The sequence below is a fragment of the Tursiops truncatus genome, chromosome 5 (genome assembly GCF_011762595.2).
Source record: "Tursiops truncatus isolate mTurTru1 chromosome 5, mTurTru1.mat.Y, whole genome shotgun sequence".
Taxonomy (NCBI): Eukaryota; Metazoa; Chordata; class Mammalia; order Artiodactyla; family Delphinidae; genus Tursiops; species Tursiops truncatus.
In genome coordinates this window covers 66084950-66102754 of record NC_047038.1, presented here as the reverse complement: position 1 = coordinate 66102754, position 17805 = coordinate 66084950, and the positions used below count along the sequence as shown (strand labels likewise).

Below are 17805 nucleotides of genomic sequence, written 5' to 3'. Positions count from 1 at the left end.
TTTATCCTTTCTGACTTTGTTCATGTCTTTCTCTCTGTCTAAAATGCCTTGCACTGGACCTCTCCACCTGGCCTATGTGCTGAACAGCCATCCTGCAGCTCTTCCTTGGCCCTGCTTCCCTTTGGAGCAGCCCTCCCTGACCCTCCCAGGCAGAGCCCATCACTCTCCTCTATGTGACCATGTTACCTTATACTCACCCCTCTTGAAATTACAGGTATCCCTTGTTATCTGAGGACTCATCATATGCACATTTGCTGTAATGACTTGCAAAAATGTTCACCCATAGGTCTCTACCCAAATCAGAAACCCATCACAATAAATCTGCATATTTAGCTTGCATGGAAATGCAGGCAAAAGGGAACACAGTGCCCTGTGGTCATAGGTCCACTGTTCTCCCAAAACAACCTTATCACGACCTTCCATTGCTCTGTACTATGCATTGTTGTTCTCAGGTATCCCCCAATCTTAAGTGAAAATGTCACCAAAGACGTATCAGAGAGAGTAGATAAATGTAAGATGCCTGGAAAAGTCTATACATTAGAAGTGACAAAGAACATTGAGAGAGGGTAAACACACAGAGGACCCAGGTTTGGCCATGAATACATCCCCATCTACTATGCATACTATTTTTTCTATGCATGAAAAATACAGAAAAAAATTTTCCCTTTTATTTTTTTATTGAAGTATACTTGATATGCAATGATACCACACAAAGATATTACAATATTACTGACTATATTCCTTATGCTGTACATTATATCCCCGTGGTGACTTATTTATTCTATAGCTGGAATTTTTTACATCTTCATCTCATCACCTATTTCATCCAATCCCCTCACCCTTCTCCCCTCTGGCAACTACCTGCTTGTATGTATTTATGAGTCTGTTTCTGTTTTGTTTGCTCGGATTTTGTTTGTTTGTTTTTAGTTTTCTTGTTTGTTTGCTTGGGTTTTTTTTTTTGTTTTTAGATTCCACATATGACAGAAACCATATGGTATTTGTGTTTTTCTCTGACTTATTTCACTTAGCATAATACCCTCTTGGTCCATCTGTGTTGTTGCAAATGTCAAGATTTCTTTTTTTATGGCTGAGTAATATTCCATTGTCTACATATGCAACATCTTCTTTATCCATTTATCTATAGATGAAAATGTAGAATGCTTCCATGTGTTAGCTATTGTAAGTAATGTTGTGGTGAACATAGCAGTGCATATATCTTTTCCAATTAGTGTTTTCATTTTCTTCAGACACATACCCAGAGGTGGAATTGCTGGATCTTATGGCAATTCTATTTTTTATGTTTTTAGGAACCTCTATACTATTTTCTATAGTAACTGCACTAATTTACTTTTTCATCAACAGTGCACAAATGTTCCCTTTATTCCACATCCTCACCAACACTTGTTATTTGTTGTTTTTTTGACAATAGCCATTCGGACAGGTGTGAGGTGATATCTCATTGTGGTTTTGATTTGCATTTCCCTGATGATGAGTAATGTTGAGCATCTTTTCACGTGTCTGTAGGCCATCTGTATGTCTTCTTTGGAAAAATGTCTATTCATGTCCTCTGCCCATTTTTTAATCAGATTCTTTTTATATTGACTTGTGTGAGTTCTTTTTTGTTGTTGTTAGTTCTTTATATATTTTGGATATTAACCCCTTATTGCACATATTATTTGCAGATATCTTCTCCCATTTGGTAGGAGGCCTTTTCATTTTGTTGATGGTTTCCTTCACTGTGCCAAAGCTTTTATCTTTATGTTGTCCCATGTATTTATTTTTGTTTTTTTTTCCCCTGGCCTGAGGAGACAGATCCCACCAAAATATTCCTAAGACCAATGTCAAAGAGCATACTGCCTATGTTTTCTTCTAGAAGTTTTATAGTTTCAGGTCTTACATTTAAGTCTTCAACCTATTTTGAGCTTGTTTTTGTATATGGTGTAAGAAAGTGGTCCAGTTTCATTCTTTTGCATGTAGTTGTCCAGTTTTCCCAACACAATTTATTGAAGAGACTGTCTTTTTTCCACTGTATACTTTTGGCTCCTTTGTCATAAATTAATTGAACATATAAGCATGGGTTTATTTCTGTGTTCTCTATTCTGTTCCACTGATCTATGTGTCTGTATTTGTGCCAGTACCATACAGTTTTGATTACAATAGCTTTGTAGTATAGTTTAAAATAAGTGTGCATGATACCTCCAGGTTTGTTCCTCTTTCTTAAGCTTAAGCTTAAGATTTGCTTAAGCTTTGGCTATATGGGGTCTTTTGTGGTTCCATACAAATTTTAAGATTATTTTTTCCAGTTCTGCGAAAAGTGCCATTGTTATTTTGATAAGGATTGCACTGAATCTGTAGCTTACTTTGGGTAGTATGGACATTTAAACAATATTAATTTTTCCAATCCACGGTCACAGCCTATCTTTCCATTTATTTGTGTAGTCTTCAATTTCTTTCATCAATATCTGATAGTTTTCAGAGCATAGGTCTTTTCCTTACTTGGTTAAATTTATTCCTAGTTATTTTATTCCTGTTGATACAACTGTAAATGAGATTGTTTTCTTAACTTCTCTTTCTGGTAGTTTGTTATTAGCGTACAGAAATGCCAAAGATTTCTGTATGTTGATTTTGTATCCTGTAAATTTACTGAATTCATTTATTAGTTCTAATAGTTTTTTGGTGGAGTCTTTAGGGATATCATGATCCTACAGCCTCTATTCCCTTATAGTCCCAAAGCCAGACTGGTCTTGAAGTGGGGTCCCCTGATTTTCAGCCCAGGATTTTCCTGACCTCAGCTGGTCCTCTACCTTTACTATATATTTGCCTTTACAAAGTGAGAATGTTTTCTTTCATAATTTTCTTGTTTCTAGTGATGGCTTCTTCTTTTCCATTTAAAGAAGTCCCTTTAACATTTCTTGTAAGGCCAGTTTAGTGATGATGAACTCCTTTAACTTTTGCTCATCTATTAAACTCTTTCTCTCTCCTTCAATTCTGAATGTTAACCTTGCCAGGTAGAATATTCTTGGCTGTAAGTTCTTCTCTTTCAGCAGTTTGAATATATCATGCCAGTCCCTTCTAGTCTGTAAAGTTTCTGCTGAAAAATAAGCTGATAGTCTTATGGGGATTCCCTTGTCATAAATAGTTGTTTTTCTCTTACTGCTTTTAAGGTTTTCTCTTTAACTTTTGACACTTTAATTACAATGTGTGTTGGTGTGGGTCTCTTTGGGCTCATCTTGTTTGGGACTCTCTGTGCTCCCTGGACTTGAATATCTGTTTCCTTGGTCAAAGTTAGGGAAGTTTTCAGCCATTATTTCTTCAAATAGGTTTTCCGTCCCTTTCTCTTTCTCTTCTCCTTCTGGGACCCCTATAACATGAATATTAGAGCACTTGATGTTGTCTCAGAGGTCCCTTAAACTATCCTCATTTTTAAAAATTCTTCTTTCTTTTTGTTGTTCCAGTTAGGTGATTTCTACTACCCTGACTTCCAGATCACTGATCCATTCTTCTGCATCCTCTAATCTGCTGTTGATTCCTTCTAGTGTATTTTTCATTTCAGTTATTGTTTCTTCACTTCTGGTTGGTTCTTTTGTATGTTTTCTGTCTTTTTGTTGAAGTTCTCACTGAGTTCATCCATTCTTCTCCCAAGTTCAGTTAGCATCTTTATGACTATTACTTTGAACTCTTTATCTGGTAAATTACTTATCTCTATTTCATTTACTTTTCTTCCTGAGGTTTTGTCTGGTTGTCTTGTTTGGAAAGTATTCCTTTGTCTCCTCATTTTGCCCCTCTGTGTTTGTTTCTATGTATTAGGTATATCAGTGATGTCTTTGGTTTGAAAAACTTGTCTTACGTAGAGACATCATGTGGGGCTCAAGGGTACAATCCCCCTGGTCACCAGAGCCAGGTGCTCTGGGGGCTATGTGTGGGCTATGTGTACCCTCCTGTTGTGGTTGGGCTGCAATTGCTGCAGGTGTGTGGATGTGCAGGACTGGCCCTCAACATGACTAATTACAAGGCCCAGCTGCAACTGTTGTGGGTGTGCTCATATGTGGGGCTAGGCTCCCAGAGTGCCCACTTTGGAGGGGCAACATTGTCAGCCAGGGCAGCCCACCATGTGGAGTAGGGCAGGAGTGTTTGTAGGGGCCAGCTAGGGTGGGCAGGTTGGAGAGGGTGGGTCCTCAGGGGAACACTGGGATGGGGCACACAGTGTTATCTAGGTTGATGGAGAGTGTTAGAAATGGCATTCACCAGCACCAGGACAAGTAGGTGGAAGGAGAGTGAAAAGAAAATGGTGACTGCCAGCACTTCTATCCCTGGAGAAAGTTCCACCAGATCCCTGCCCCTCCAGCACATGCACTAAAATTAACTAATGAATTTCCTTTTTGTACTACCCAGGTACTTTTCAAGCTACTGCCTCTGTGATGGGACTTGGAGTGAGTGAGTTTGTGCATGAGTCCTTCAAGAGCGGAATCTCAGTTTCCCACAGCCCTCCGCTCTCCCAGATATAAGCCCTACTGGTTTTATAAAGCCAGACATAATGGGGGTTCATCTTCCCAGTGCAGGTCCCCCAGGATGGGGACCCCAACATGGGGCTCAGACAACTCACACCTCAGGGGGCACCTCCGAGGTTGTGATAGCCCTCCTGCTTATGGGTCACTGCACTGGGAATGTGGGTTCTGATGAGACTGAGTCTCAGCCCCTCCTACCCATCTCAGTGTGGCCTTTTCTTTATATCCTTAGTTGCAGAAGATCTGTTCTGCTAGGCTTCAGGTTGTTCTCACAGATAGTTGTTCTGTATGTAGTTGCAGTTTTGGTGTGTCCATGCGAAGAGGGGAGCTCAGAATCTTTCTACTCCACCATCATAATCCCGACCAGTGCAGAAAAATTTTGCAAGTGTTGTTGTTTCTGGAATGCTTCACTGGACATGGCAAGATTCTTTTAAATCTAGAGAAAGACCACATACAATGGCCTGATGGCCACAATCTGAATGGGATGCACTGAGGATCTGTCCTTTGCAATAGAAGTAAAACATGATTCATACCCAGTGCTCTTCCATGTCACTGTATACTACACAAAACCATAGGGAGTTCATTAAGTACTAAAAAATTAGATGATTGGTGTTTAGATGTTTTATATTAAACCAGAAATCTTTAGTGGATAGTTGTATAGGTGTTTGCAAGTGTTTTAAGAGATTTTTGGAGAAATTAATTGTTTTTTTTGCGGTACGCGGGCCTCTCACTGTTGTGGCCTCTCCCGTTGCGGAGCATAGGCTCCGGACACGCAGGCTCAGCAGCCATGGCTCACGGGCCCAGCCACTCCGCAGCATGTGAGATCTTCCCAGATCGGGGCACGAACCCGTGTCCCCTGCATCGGCAGGCGGACTCTCAACCACTGCGCCACCAGGGAAGCCCTAATTGGGGTTTTTCAATGGGATGGGGACACGTCATTTTTCCAATATAAAACAATAGCATATATTGAAATATACCTTACGTGAAAATATGCAATCCAACACTTTTTAAAAAAATTAAATTTGGATAAGGAGGATGTCTACATTTGCTTGCACAGTTGTCTTCCCTTCTTCCCTACGAGAGTGTGAGCTCCCAAGCCAGGGCTTTGTGTTTTGTTTATCTATGTATCTCCAGATATAAACACAATGTCTGGTAAATGTATAATGGATGCATAGATGAATGGATGGATGGACAGACAGATAAATGGATGTTCCAACTGCAATATTACTAAGTGTCCATTCCCTTGGAATCCATCGAGGGACTCTCAGCCTCATTCTGCTCTCTTACATAGTCAAGAATATGATTTTTCTGTCTGCCTCATGGCATGATGGTGATGGAAAAAAAAGAAGGAAGATCTTGGAAGGCTATTTTGAGAGTGCCAGACATTAAGTAAATGCAAGTGACTTAACAATTGTGTGTGACTGAGTAGAAAGAGAAGCAGAATCCCAGACATATCACATTCACTCTTGATCCTGGTTTTTGCACTTGATCCAGTTTAGAGTGAGGTAGATTCTTCCAGGAAGAATCCCCCTCCTTCAGGAAGAAAAAATCAACAGGGTTCCTTTCCAATAGGCACTCCCATTAGGAGAATTCCTTTCTGCATTATCAATTTCCCAAAAGGGAATCATGTTTGCTCTCTGCTCAGGATTGCCTCTGTAGCCACCTATCAGTTTTGAGGCTCTGTTAATTAGGCCTGTAAATCAATAACCACAAAGCCACAGGCCACGCTGCATCCTCCATCAATTGAGTATTTATAAACAAAAATCAAAAGATCCCCCAAGGGTTTATTGGGTTTAGAAAAAAAGTATTCTGTAGCCTTAATTATAAGTAACCCTTCCCACCTATTATATGAGCTAAGAATCCAAGCTACCAGGAATCAATAAGTACTCAAATTGGTCCATCGATATGCACGATCATTTATTCCCTTCAAGGTTATCTCAGGTCCTTCAGAGCAGATGCTCATTTTCTCCATTATAGCCATGCTTTTAGGTTAGGTGACACAAGTGGAAGGAGGAAGCCTCTCATACAAGGACATCAGCTTGTGTACTTGCAGCCCTGGGAATCAGACAGATTTCACCTGTAAGAGTAGTGGGAGTACATGGCCAGTATCTCCAGTTGCTTTTCTTGTTTCTCCAGGGAATTTGTCTTCCTAAACAGAGCGTCTCTAGGATCTCCCCAGATAGACATCAAGGTCACCAACCACACAGGTAAGGTAAGAGCATAACCATCTTAACCTGTTTTGTATCAGAGCTTGGCACTTACACACATAATAAATGTTCATTGCGTGAAAAAAGCATGCTATGCGGAGAGACAGCCTGGGTTCAAAATGAACCTGTGCTGCTTACTAAATTCATGTTATTTAATTTCCTGCAGAAGTTTCTGTTTGTGGGTTCCTGCTCTGGTAAGTTGTGATTCTCCGCATCTGCCTATCTCTCCAATTTTGGGGACTGTGGCTTGCCCTGTGACCTCACTTCTCTGACAGCCCTAAGAAGAGTTGTTAATTTCCAGTTTGTTTAGTTTTTTACTTGTTAGGATGGAGTGGTAACTTCTAAGCTCCTCCATGCCAAGCAGGAAACTGGAAGTTGGAGGCATAATTTTTACTTCATAAATTTGCACAGGCAAGAAACATCACCCAAATATATATCCATATATTTAATGCTTACTACATGCAGGACAGTGTTTTAAGTGCCTTATAATCATAAACTCATTTTCTTTTCAAAAGAACCCCAAACAACCTTCAAAGGCAGGTTTCTCATTCATCCTCGTTTTATAGGTGGAGAAGCTGAGGTTGAAAAAATTAACCAAGAGGACATAGGATTCTGGCTCCAGACACTACGCAGGCAGCCCTTTTTAACTCAATCTAATTTGATCTAAGCCCTCATCCTGCTAAGCTGGAGGTTCCTGTTCCTCCTGCTTGAGGTGTAGGGAGTCATATTCTGAGCAGACGTGGAAAGGGGGTGAGGGAAGGGAGGCCACCAGCACGTCCCTGAAGACGAGCTTCCTGTCTAACTCCCTGGGGACGAGCATCTCTGCTCGTGTGTGTCCCTGCGTGGGCCTGGAGCTTGTTAAGGACTCTTAGTAGTGGGATAAACATGAACCCATTTCATTTCTTCCCATCATTACTCCAGCTGTGCTATGTCAAATCACCTTCCTTTTTCTTCTGCCAGTGACGTCCTGGGCAGATTTTTATAACTTGCAATCCTTTTTGATTATAAAAGCCCAGCTCAGTTTCGGGCTTATCGGAAAGGTGCTTTAAATCCCACTTCTTGCCCTTTCTTCCAGCGCTGGCAGGGGGAGAGCATCAGGGTGCTGGCCTGGTGTCATTCTGAAACATTTCCAGCCTCCTCTCCCTCAAAGCTGTCTTCTCTGATGGGAGAGTGGTACCACTGTAGGGCGGCTCTCAGACCTCATTCTGATTTGGTTTGATTTTATACGGTGGTTTCCTTATAGATGATGGAAGTAGATTTCTTGGGGTGCTGCTCAGTTTCACCCCAGCTCCTCTGTCCCCAGGACTGTCTCAAAGAGGCAGTCGTGACCTGGCCCAACCAGGAATCCATGCCTTCAGCCAGTTCTCTGAGTAAAGGCACTGACTGGCTGGCCCCAGAAGCCACCGGGGCCCCTCCTCTACTTCCCGCCCCTTCCTGGGGGCCGTGGGCAACAGCGTGGTCCTGTTCCATCTCCTCCAAACCCTCTAGAGGCCCCTGGGAATGCGAGTGGGCTTGCATTCATCCTTTCCCTCCCAGGTTTACTCGCAACTCTTCCTACTTCGTGAAGAGAGTGGCACTAATTTCCATGTTTGAATACATCCCTCACCTTCAGGTTCCCCTGAGGACTCCTTCAAACACCCCATTCTGCCCCAGTAGTAGCTCCAGGGCAGGCAATGACAGCTCAGCTGGGCAGCGAGATGCCTTCCTACCTGTGGTGCTGACACCCCCAATCTAAACAAGAGTTTCTCAAAGCCCCCTGCCCTCCAATTAGGCTTAGGGGTGGGCGAAGGCCCCCTCTTCCTTCTTCCACAGAGAAGAGAGGAAATCTTCTTGTCGCCAACACCACTCTCTATAGACTGAAGAATCTGGCCACTCTTTCTCTCACCCCCAACCAGTGCTGTCTTCGGCTGACTGTGTCAGGGCTGGTGCTGGTGTCACCTGTAACCCTGGGGAAGGCGTGGCAGGCACCTGGATCGTTGGGAACTTGCTTTAGCACAGGCTGTACTTAATTCGTCTAGAAACTAGAAGAAGAAAGAGAACAGGAATTGAGAGTTTTCTACCACCACTTCTACCTGCTTTTCCACGTTTACTCTTCCCAATAATTCTATGCACACTAGATACAAGTGAAGCAACTGAAGGCAGTAACTTGCCCCTGTTTTCGAACACCAGCTTATGTCTGAAACCCCTGTCTCTCTAGCACAGCCTGGCTTGCTGTGAGGGTGAACCCCGAAAGCCAGGGAGAGCCAGGAGGGATGGGACTTAATCGTAGGATGTTTGTTATGTTATCAGTTCGTGTTGCTATTAAACTTCAGTGTTGATGTTAAACATGTTACATCTGTGTATTTTATCTCCCAAGCTAAATTGGAATTTTTCTGAAATCAGGAACATATTGATCTCCCCTGTCCCTACCACCATGGCATTTACAGCAGTGTCTGATGAACTCATGTGAAAGTGTGACAATGTTTGTGGAATTGAGAAATGAAGGATTCAAAAACAAAAAATATTGTATACAAATATCCGGTCTCTGTGATCTTATCGCAGTAATGGCACAGTGTGAGTAGCAAGTATTCAATACACTTTGTGGAACTGAGTAAGTTGCATAGCGTCTTCTCTGTGCAGCAGGTTTATGTCAATGACGAGAGTCTCCAAGGACACGGGTGTAGATTTCACTGAGAAACAGAATTTGAAAGCTAGGACATAGGAATAAACCAGGTAAAGTTATGATAGAAATGAAATTAAATCCTATTTGAAAATCTCTGCCAGCCTGATTCTTCCCAACAATTGTAATTAAAACTATTAAGTTTTATACTAAGCAAAGTTATGATTCTTGAAGCATGTGTTCAAATCTGAGTGCAACTCAATCATTTCAAATTTTCTTAGTCACTTACAAAGGATGATTATAAAATAATGAGACTGATATTTATGTGTGGCTTGTAGAATCAGTTTTGTTGTTTTACAGCTGCATATCATATTTTCAAAAGACCTTTCCTTAAAATATGAAGCAATGGCAAGGGATCGATATTCAATCAGTTTCTGCAGAATATGATGGATTTGAGATCACTAGGGTCTGGAATGGTTTGATGCCCCCCAAAGTCAATAAATCTCATTCATTCATTCAACAAACACCTACTGCATATTTACTGGACACTAGGCATCGAAATATAAAGATAAAAGATGTAATTCCTCTTTTCAAGATGTCGTAGTTATTGGGAACTCAGATGGGTGGGCAGTCAGCCTAGAAAGGCAGTGGGTTGAGCGTCACGGCAGAGGTAGGCAGGGCTGTCACAGAAGCATGCAGGCTGGGACCAAATCCAGACTTCAGGGGTGTCAGAAGAGGCTTTCTTGAAGAGGTGATAGATGGGGAGTATTTTGAAGGATGAAGAATTAGCTAGATGAAGAAGGGGACAAAGCGTACCCCAGGCAGAGGAGAAAGACACAGGAGAGAAAGCTAGTATGCAGTATGAGGACACGCTTTTCCCCCTGGAATCCAGGCAGAGTGATAGGGAAAGTCTCAAGTGAGTGGCACCTGTTGCTCATTGTCAGGAGAAGAAGCAAGGATCCGAAAGAATCACACTGCTTCTCGGCACTTTTTATTAAACAGTGTGTAACTATAATAGGTATATTAAAAAGTCCGGTTTTGGGCTTCCCTGGTGGTGCAGTGGTTGAGAGTCCGCCTGCCGATGCCGGGGACACGGGTTTGTGTCCCGGTCCGGGAGGATCCCACGTGCCGCGGAGCGGCTGGGCCCGTGAGCCATGGCTACTGAGCCTGCGCGTGTGCTCCGCAACGGGAGAGGCCACAGCAGTGAGAGGCCCGCGTACCGCAAAAAAGTCCGGTTTTGAACTATAAGACAGGTGCACACACTACGTGTAATCACAGGAACCACGAGAACAGGAGTGCTGGATATCCGCAGAGTTTTTTTGTTTCTGTCCCTCCTACCTGAACCACTTGGGGACCAGGAAAGCGCCATCACCACCATCACGGCTCACCAGCTCCCAGGGGGCATCACCCATGGCTCCGGGCCCATGCCCACCCTCAGCCCTCGGCACCCTGGGCAGGTGGCTCCTCCCCGGCCTCGGTCCTCCTGTGCGCGCGTACGTGCCTGTTCTTGTCCACGTAGACCTCAGGAAGGTAAAGCCTGGGTCTAGGTGGTCTTGCGTCACCTTTCTCAGTGCGCAGCCCCCGGGCTGTGTGTGAGGAGAGCAGTTAGGGAATCCGCCAGGAAGCCCATGACAACCCACTCATTCTTGACACCAGGGATCCCGCGACCTCAACAGTGCCAGGTGAGGAAGAGAAGGGCAGCGCCCGAGTTTGGAGGCAAGCTCAGTCGTAGGTCTGCTTTCTACAGGGAGGCAAAAGGCGCCACTTGATCTTAGTGCCCGAGGGTGCAGAGACCTCGGGTTCCATCTGTTCTGGAAGGATCTGGAGGTTAGGGTGAGCTAAAAGAGTTGCCGCACAAGAGGGTGATAGTTTTCTAAAGTCCAGGCTGTGCATTCAGGAGGGAACAGGACCCCAGTCAGGGACTGGAAGATGGATAGTAGGATCCAGCCCTGACAGGGAGAGAATTGGCAGGTCTGGGCCAAAGGGTTCAGGGCATAACAGTAGTACCAGGGGTGGGAGGTGATTCAGCATGAGAGCCCTCCTGACAGCTTCCCTCTCTTGCATGAGTCTGCATCAAGGTCCCAGGTACGATCCCTGTTGATAGGCTGTCTCCATCTCCAAGTTGCCACAAGCTCTGATTCCCCTTTATTGATAAGCTACAAAGAAAAGGGACTTGAAGGATGCCTTTTACTGCACCATTGTGCAAACCGGTGTCAACGTTAGGTGCCAACCCATTGGTAAAGTTCTCTTGGCCAGTGAGCAGGTCTGGGGAAGGGAGCTAGTCTTAACAGCAGTTGGTACCATTCACAAGCAGCCAGCTGAATGCTGTGAAACCCAAACATTGGTACTTGGCCCCAAGTCTGGAAACAAATGGATAAAGAGGTCCATCTAAAATTAGAAGGCCACTTGACCCTTTTCCAACTCTACCTGCACTGTGCTGGCTCACTTAGTGTCAGACACAAAGTCCAGTTTCAGGGGTAGAATTTTAAGAGAAACCTGTCCGGGACTTCCCTGGTGGCACAGTGGTTAAGACTCCGTGCTCCCAGTGCAGGGGGCCCAGGTTCGATCCCTGGTCAGGGAACTAGGTCCCACATGCATGCCGCAATGAAGAGTTCACATGCCACAGCTAAGGAGCCTGTGAGCCACAACGAAGGAGCCCGCGTGTGGCAACTAAGATCCAGCACAGCCAAATAAATAAATAAATATTAAAAAAAGAGAGAGAGAGAAAAACCTGTCCTAGAGCATCCAGACCTGGTAGATTGTGGCTAGTGCAGGAAAAACAAGATTTAAAATATAGCTCGTCTGTGGAAAAGCTTTCTAATTGTCAGACATGTCTAATTTAAGCGGGGCATTCAGTTCTCAACAGTGCCTAGTCAAAATGGGAGTCCCATTCTGTTAGACATATGCTCAATAATGCAGTATATGCAATTATAAACACAACATACATAGTTCTATCTTTTGATGGGATCTCATTAAACAGAAGTTAATAGAATTCCCGTGTTCGTAGGGTACAAGCTTATAGTGGTACGATAAGCAGTGAGTACACCTGTGTGTGAAGTCACATGTTGTACGTACCCCAGTGTCTACCGGATCAGATCTTACCATACCTGATACATCCTGTCCCCATGAGGTCTGGCAGCTCCATATGAAGTGGCACACAAATCTGCCTCTAGCACAGCAAAACGGCAGAACAAGTGTTCCAGTGACAAAATTCTTAAATTACTACATGTAATAAGAATAATTTGGTCACACAATTATGTAGCTCAAAACAACATAGCAGGGCTTCCCTGGTGGCGCAGTGGTTGAAAGTCTGCCTGCCGATGCAGGGGACACGGGTTTGTGCCCCGGTCCGGGAAGATCCCACATGCTGCGGAGCGGCTAGGCCCGTGAGCCATGGCCGCTGAGCCTGCGCATCCGGAGCCTGTGCTCCGCAACGGGAGAGGCCACAACAGTGAGAAGCCCGTGTACCGCAAAAAAAAAAAAAAAAAAAAACCATAAAAAAATGCATTTGTGTTCCGGTTTTGTGTGCCTTCATTTCAGATTCATTTTTTATATTTCGTAGATTATTGATAAATATGATGAAATGAAACATTCTGGTGGGAGCCAAAAACATATTTTAGAAATTCATTGTCATTGTCTATCATTTTAAATATTATAATTTGTATTAATTTATTTTCTTATTCTAAATAGACATTCACTCTCATGGCTAATTTTATATGTATGATTTTGTATTCTTTCTTTTAAAGAGGGACCCCCTAATTGGATAAGCTTCAGATTCCATAAAACTGGATCTGACCACTGCTTAATTATTGTGATGCTAACTTGTCATACCCAATTTGCTTGCTCTTGTCTATAAGTATTAAATGAGTTCTTATTATGTGCCAAGCACTGTGTGAAATACTTGGAAATTTTTATTTGCTTTTCAGGACTAGTCTATAGAAAACTATCAGAATATTTTCCTGGTACATGTGAGAAATAATGCAAACATCTTAAATTTAGTACATTAGAAATATTTTTCAAATGTGTGGATTCCTTGGAAACACTTTTAACTATAGGAAAGTATAAAGTGGAGCTGTATGGAGTTTGCGTTTTCTTCAAAGTTGGAATTTTCCTAGGTCATATATGCTAAATCTGCTTTTTTGCAGATCAGTTTTAATTCGGTTGATCATGTATAACAGCCTACAATTCTCTTGAAAAACTAGATGAACAGAATTCTGGGATTGTGTGATAGTTAAATATTACATTTTTTAAAAGAAGCACGTGCAATTCCGTGGCATAACCTGTATTAGTCAAATATAACTTCCATGAAAAAGAAATTTTAATTAGAAGTTTGACTGTATTTACATGACATCCAGTAGTACTTAACAGTGGCAATACAAAGGGTAAATAAAGTCTGTGTTGTTTTTTTACAAAGTCAATCCAGCTTTCACACAACGATATTTTTATCTCACTCTCTGTGGCTTTGCTGGACCCTTAGCCCTATGATTCATCTTTTTCACTAGTGTATTTCTCACGCCTGGAATGGTGCCTGGCACATACACACACTCAATAAATATTTGTTGGACAAATGAATGAACCATTTCATAACTTTCTATTCAGGAAATAGGAGTGTTTTCCACCGCCCCGGCCAGAAACCTTTGCTTGTTCCAAAACACTAACTACCAGATCTTTTAGACTATTTGCTTCTTTTCTTCATGCCTAATGTCAGATTTATATGCGTTATCCCAACACGGGGGGCCTAGATAATGTACGTACATTATGATTTTTTTTACTCTCTGTCGACATTCAATTCGGAAATGTCAGCCTTACAGTTTTGTAAACATCCAGCCAATTTGTCCTTCCAAATTTGTGAAGTTCAGCAGGCCTCATTATGCAGTATGATACGTTCTGATTGTGAAGTTCCAGCCATACAAACAATGATGGAAGTGATCAATTGCTTTAACAATGCCTAATGGCTCTTTCCTAGTGCTCAGTAGTTTCTAGCTGAAGTACATAGAGTTTGATTATAGTAAGTGATTATTACCTTATCAAGAATCGTCTTATGTCTGCAATGTTTTTCTTCTGGACAGAAAAAAGGCCCGATTAATCTTCAAATCACCCACACTTCATTTTTCTTTCATTTCCATTCACTGTGACTCCCTCTTGGCCTCATTCTTTCTGGTCCAGAACACTCATATGGTGACCATATTTACAACAAGCCCCAAGTTTGAATTCATGTTCTGACAAATCATGCTTTTTATTTGTGAATTTATTTTTAGAAAGTCTCAAAAATTAGAAAAATTAAATTTTGTAAGCTATATATTTAACCAGTCACCTTTTACTGACAAGAGTAAATGAGAATGAATACAAAATTCTGCCAAAAATTACAGTTGGGTTAATACAATTTTTGTCATTTTCATCATCCCTGTTGAAGCTGATTGACAGAGTTTTCCATTTTTACGCTCATTTGTAGAATTCAACTTGTGAAGTTAGAATTTATTCTTTACCTTTTCAAACATCTCTTGGAAAGTCTGAGTAATTCACTTGGATTATCAAGAGAGATTTTTATATCAATTACTTTAGTAATTCCCAAAAGTTGTTAGCAAAAATGATCTGATGAACTGGAGTCATACCAGGTAGTGTGAAATCCTGAAGTATTAATATGTTTATCTATGAAAATATTTCTGAGGAATTTTGTTTTCTTCTACTTCTACTCAGCAAACAAGTATTCAAGCAATAATTTAAGATAAGGATCTCATTTTGAAAAGTCTTCATAATAATAGAAAATAAAATATTCTAGAAATTATTCCGTGCTTTCTTCAGATCATTCTTTTTACAAGTTTTTGTTGTTTTCTCCAAATAAAACAAAATTGTTAAAGGCTTTTCAATATATCTCCTCTAAAGGTAGGTAATTTAATTCCTATTCCCTTATCAGTCTCACTAAATCCACATCACGATGATTATTTAACATTACTAGTAATTTTCTTATAAAATTCTTTTATTTTTAGAATTAAACCATTCACTTTTTTTTTTTTTTTTTTTTTTTTTTTTGGTACACGGGCCTCTCACCGTTGTGGCCTCTCCTGTTGTGGAGTACAGGCTCCGGACGTGCAGGCTCAGGGGCCATGGCTCACGGGCCCAGCCGCTCCACAGCATGTGGGATCTTCCCGGACCGGGGCACGAACCCGCGTCCCCTGCATCGGCAGGCGGACTCTCAACCACTGCGCCACCAGGGAAGCCCAACCATTCACTTTTTATCTTTCTCTTCAGTTCTGATTAAAATGCAAAAATTCACATGGAGAAATATTCTGCCTCTTCATTTTGAAAAAAGTGTCACGGAAAATTGCAATGGCATTGTTTTGATTTAGGGTCTTTGGAAAATGTCTTGACAATGGAACTCTTTCAACTGATAAAAACTAAGCCTCTGGTAGTTGAAACATTATTAGTATTCTTCTGAGAACAGGCATCTCTATCAGAAATCTTATGTTTGAATAGAACCAAATTTGTCTTTGATAAAATCACATGGTTATTTCAGCATCTTCACTCGTATTATAGAAATGTAACAAATTTTGAATAATTTTACAATAAAAACTTCTACATCAATTGAAAAAATCTGATGAATTATTAATACAATTGTGGCAAATGTGTGCCATGTAACTGATCCTTATTGAGATTCTGATATTGGCATTATTGGAAAAGCATCTCAAAGCTGGCGTTAGAAATATTGGATGACATGCTGACAAGCTAATCAACAAGCCTGCTGAAGCTTAGACAAGAGGGAAGATGGTCATTTAATTGGCCACTTCAGTCACCTGGCAGGATGTCACCTTCAAGACCTTTCACACTAATTTCAGTATTTTCATTAAAATATCTTATTAATTATTTGTATGCCACGAATTACATCAGCATATTCCAGAAACATTTTAAAATTATTATTATATGCTGGAGAAGTAGCACAGGATAGTAGTTGAGAGAACAGACTCTGGAATGAAATTGCTGGGGTTCAAATCCCAGGGCAGCCACTTACTAAGCAGGAGATATTGGTCAAGTTACTACTTAACTGTGCTCTGTGCCTCTCTTTCCTTATCAAGGATAATGACAATAATAATACTGTCTTCAAAGGGTTAGTGTGAGGGTTAAATAAAGTAATATCTGTACCATGCTTAGAACAGTACCTGGCACACAGTAAGCACCATATAAACATTTGATAAGCACATTTGTGGTTACACCAGGATACCATGATTCTAAGATGTAATGTTTCCCACAGTACTATTATAGTTTTCTTGAGCTTCTGCAGCAAGAATGTTTTTCACATCCTTAGTCTTTTGGTTTGTGCAGATGAAAATTTAGATTTGAACAATATGAAAATTAGCCTAGATGTACAACCCAACTATCTGAAACTATCATTGTGCCTTGTGATGTGAAGAGCAAATGATTGTTTCCTATGCCATAAATTCCATTTCAGCAGAATTACATTTTCAGTAACACTAAAAAGCGTGCTGCTCTTTGATTGACTGTGTGAAGCTGTAGTAGCCCCACAGAGGATTCGATCGGGCACTTGAACAGAAAAAGGCAAAGAAGCTATAGTTTGCATGGATAAGCACAAAGGAGACACCTTCATAAAGCAACTGGGCGATATGGGGCTTCGGGCTGTTTGGTAACCCAGCTTCTCAGGTTTCCCCCTGTCCTCATATGGGATGTGCACTTAGGGCAGTGGCTCTGGTCTTTGGTCTGTTCAGGCGTAGATCTTTCCAAGTCACAGGAAGAACAACCTCTGAGAGAAGGAATCTAGCATTTTATAACCCAGCAGGTCACCCTTAAACTCCAGCACTGCTCCCACACATTGCAAAGCCATACCCTCTAGATCCAGCATCTGGTTCTAGAAACCATTTCTTAACCAAGCTACCAGGGCTATCTTACTCCATTTTACAGATTAATACCAGAGGATGGCCAACTATAGCCCACAGGCCAAATCCAGCCAGCTACCTGTTTCTTGGCTTTTATTTTTTCTAGCCCACAAAAATGGTTTTACTGTTTTTAAGGGTCGAAAAAAATAATCAAAAATATTATTTTTGTGACAGAATATCAGAAATATTATTTTCTGATATGCACATTTCAGTGTCCATAGGCTGTTTTACATTATTTTTGTTTGTTTGTTTGTTGGTTTGCGGTACACGGGCCTCTCACTGCTGTAGCCTCTCCCGCCGCGGAGCACAGGCTCCTGACGCGCAGCCTCTGCGGCCATGGCTCCCGGGCCCAGCCGCTCCGCGGCACGTGGGATCCTCCCAGACCGGGGCATGAACCCGCGTCCCCTGCATTGGCAGGCGGACTCCCAACAACTGCCCCACCGGGGAAGCCCCCATAGGCTGTTTTATTTGACCACAGATGTGGCAGACAGAATTCTAGGATGGCCCCCAATATTCCCAACCCCCTATCATATACATGCCTTGTAGAAATCTCTCCTCCCCTCAAGTGTGGGTGGGACCTGTGGATATGATGAGGTATCATTCCTATG

At 42.0% G+C, this 17805-nt stretch overlaps 1 long non-coding RNA gene across 8 annotated transcripts in view; it reads right to left on the bottom strand.

The window, feature by feature from the left end:
- Positions 1-17805, bottom strand: part of LOC141278778 (uncharacterized) — a 121422-nt gene that overhangs the window by 25362 nt on the left and 78255 nt on the right. For all 8 annotated transcript variants that reach the window (XR_012331978.1, XR_012331981.1, XR_012331975.1 and 5 more), the window contains one exon: positions 12419-12480. This is a non-coding gene — a long non-coding RNA (uncharacterized lncRNA). The remainder of the gene's footprint in view (positions 1-12418; positions 12481-17805) is intronic.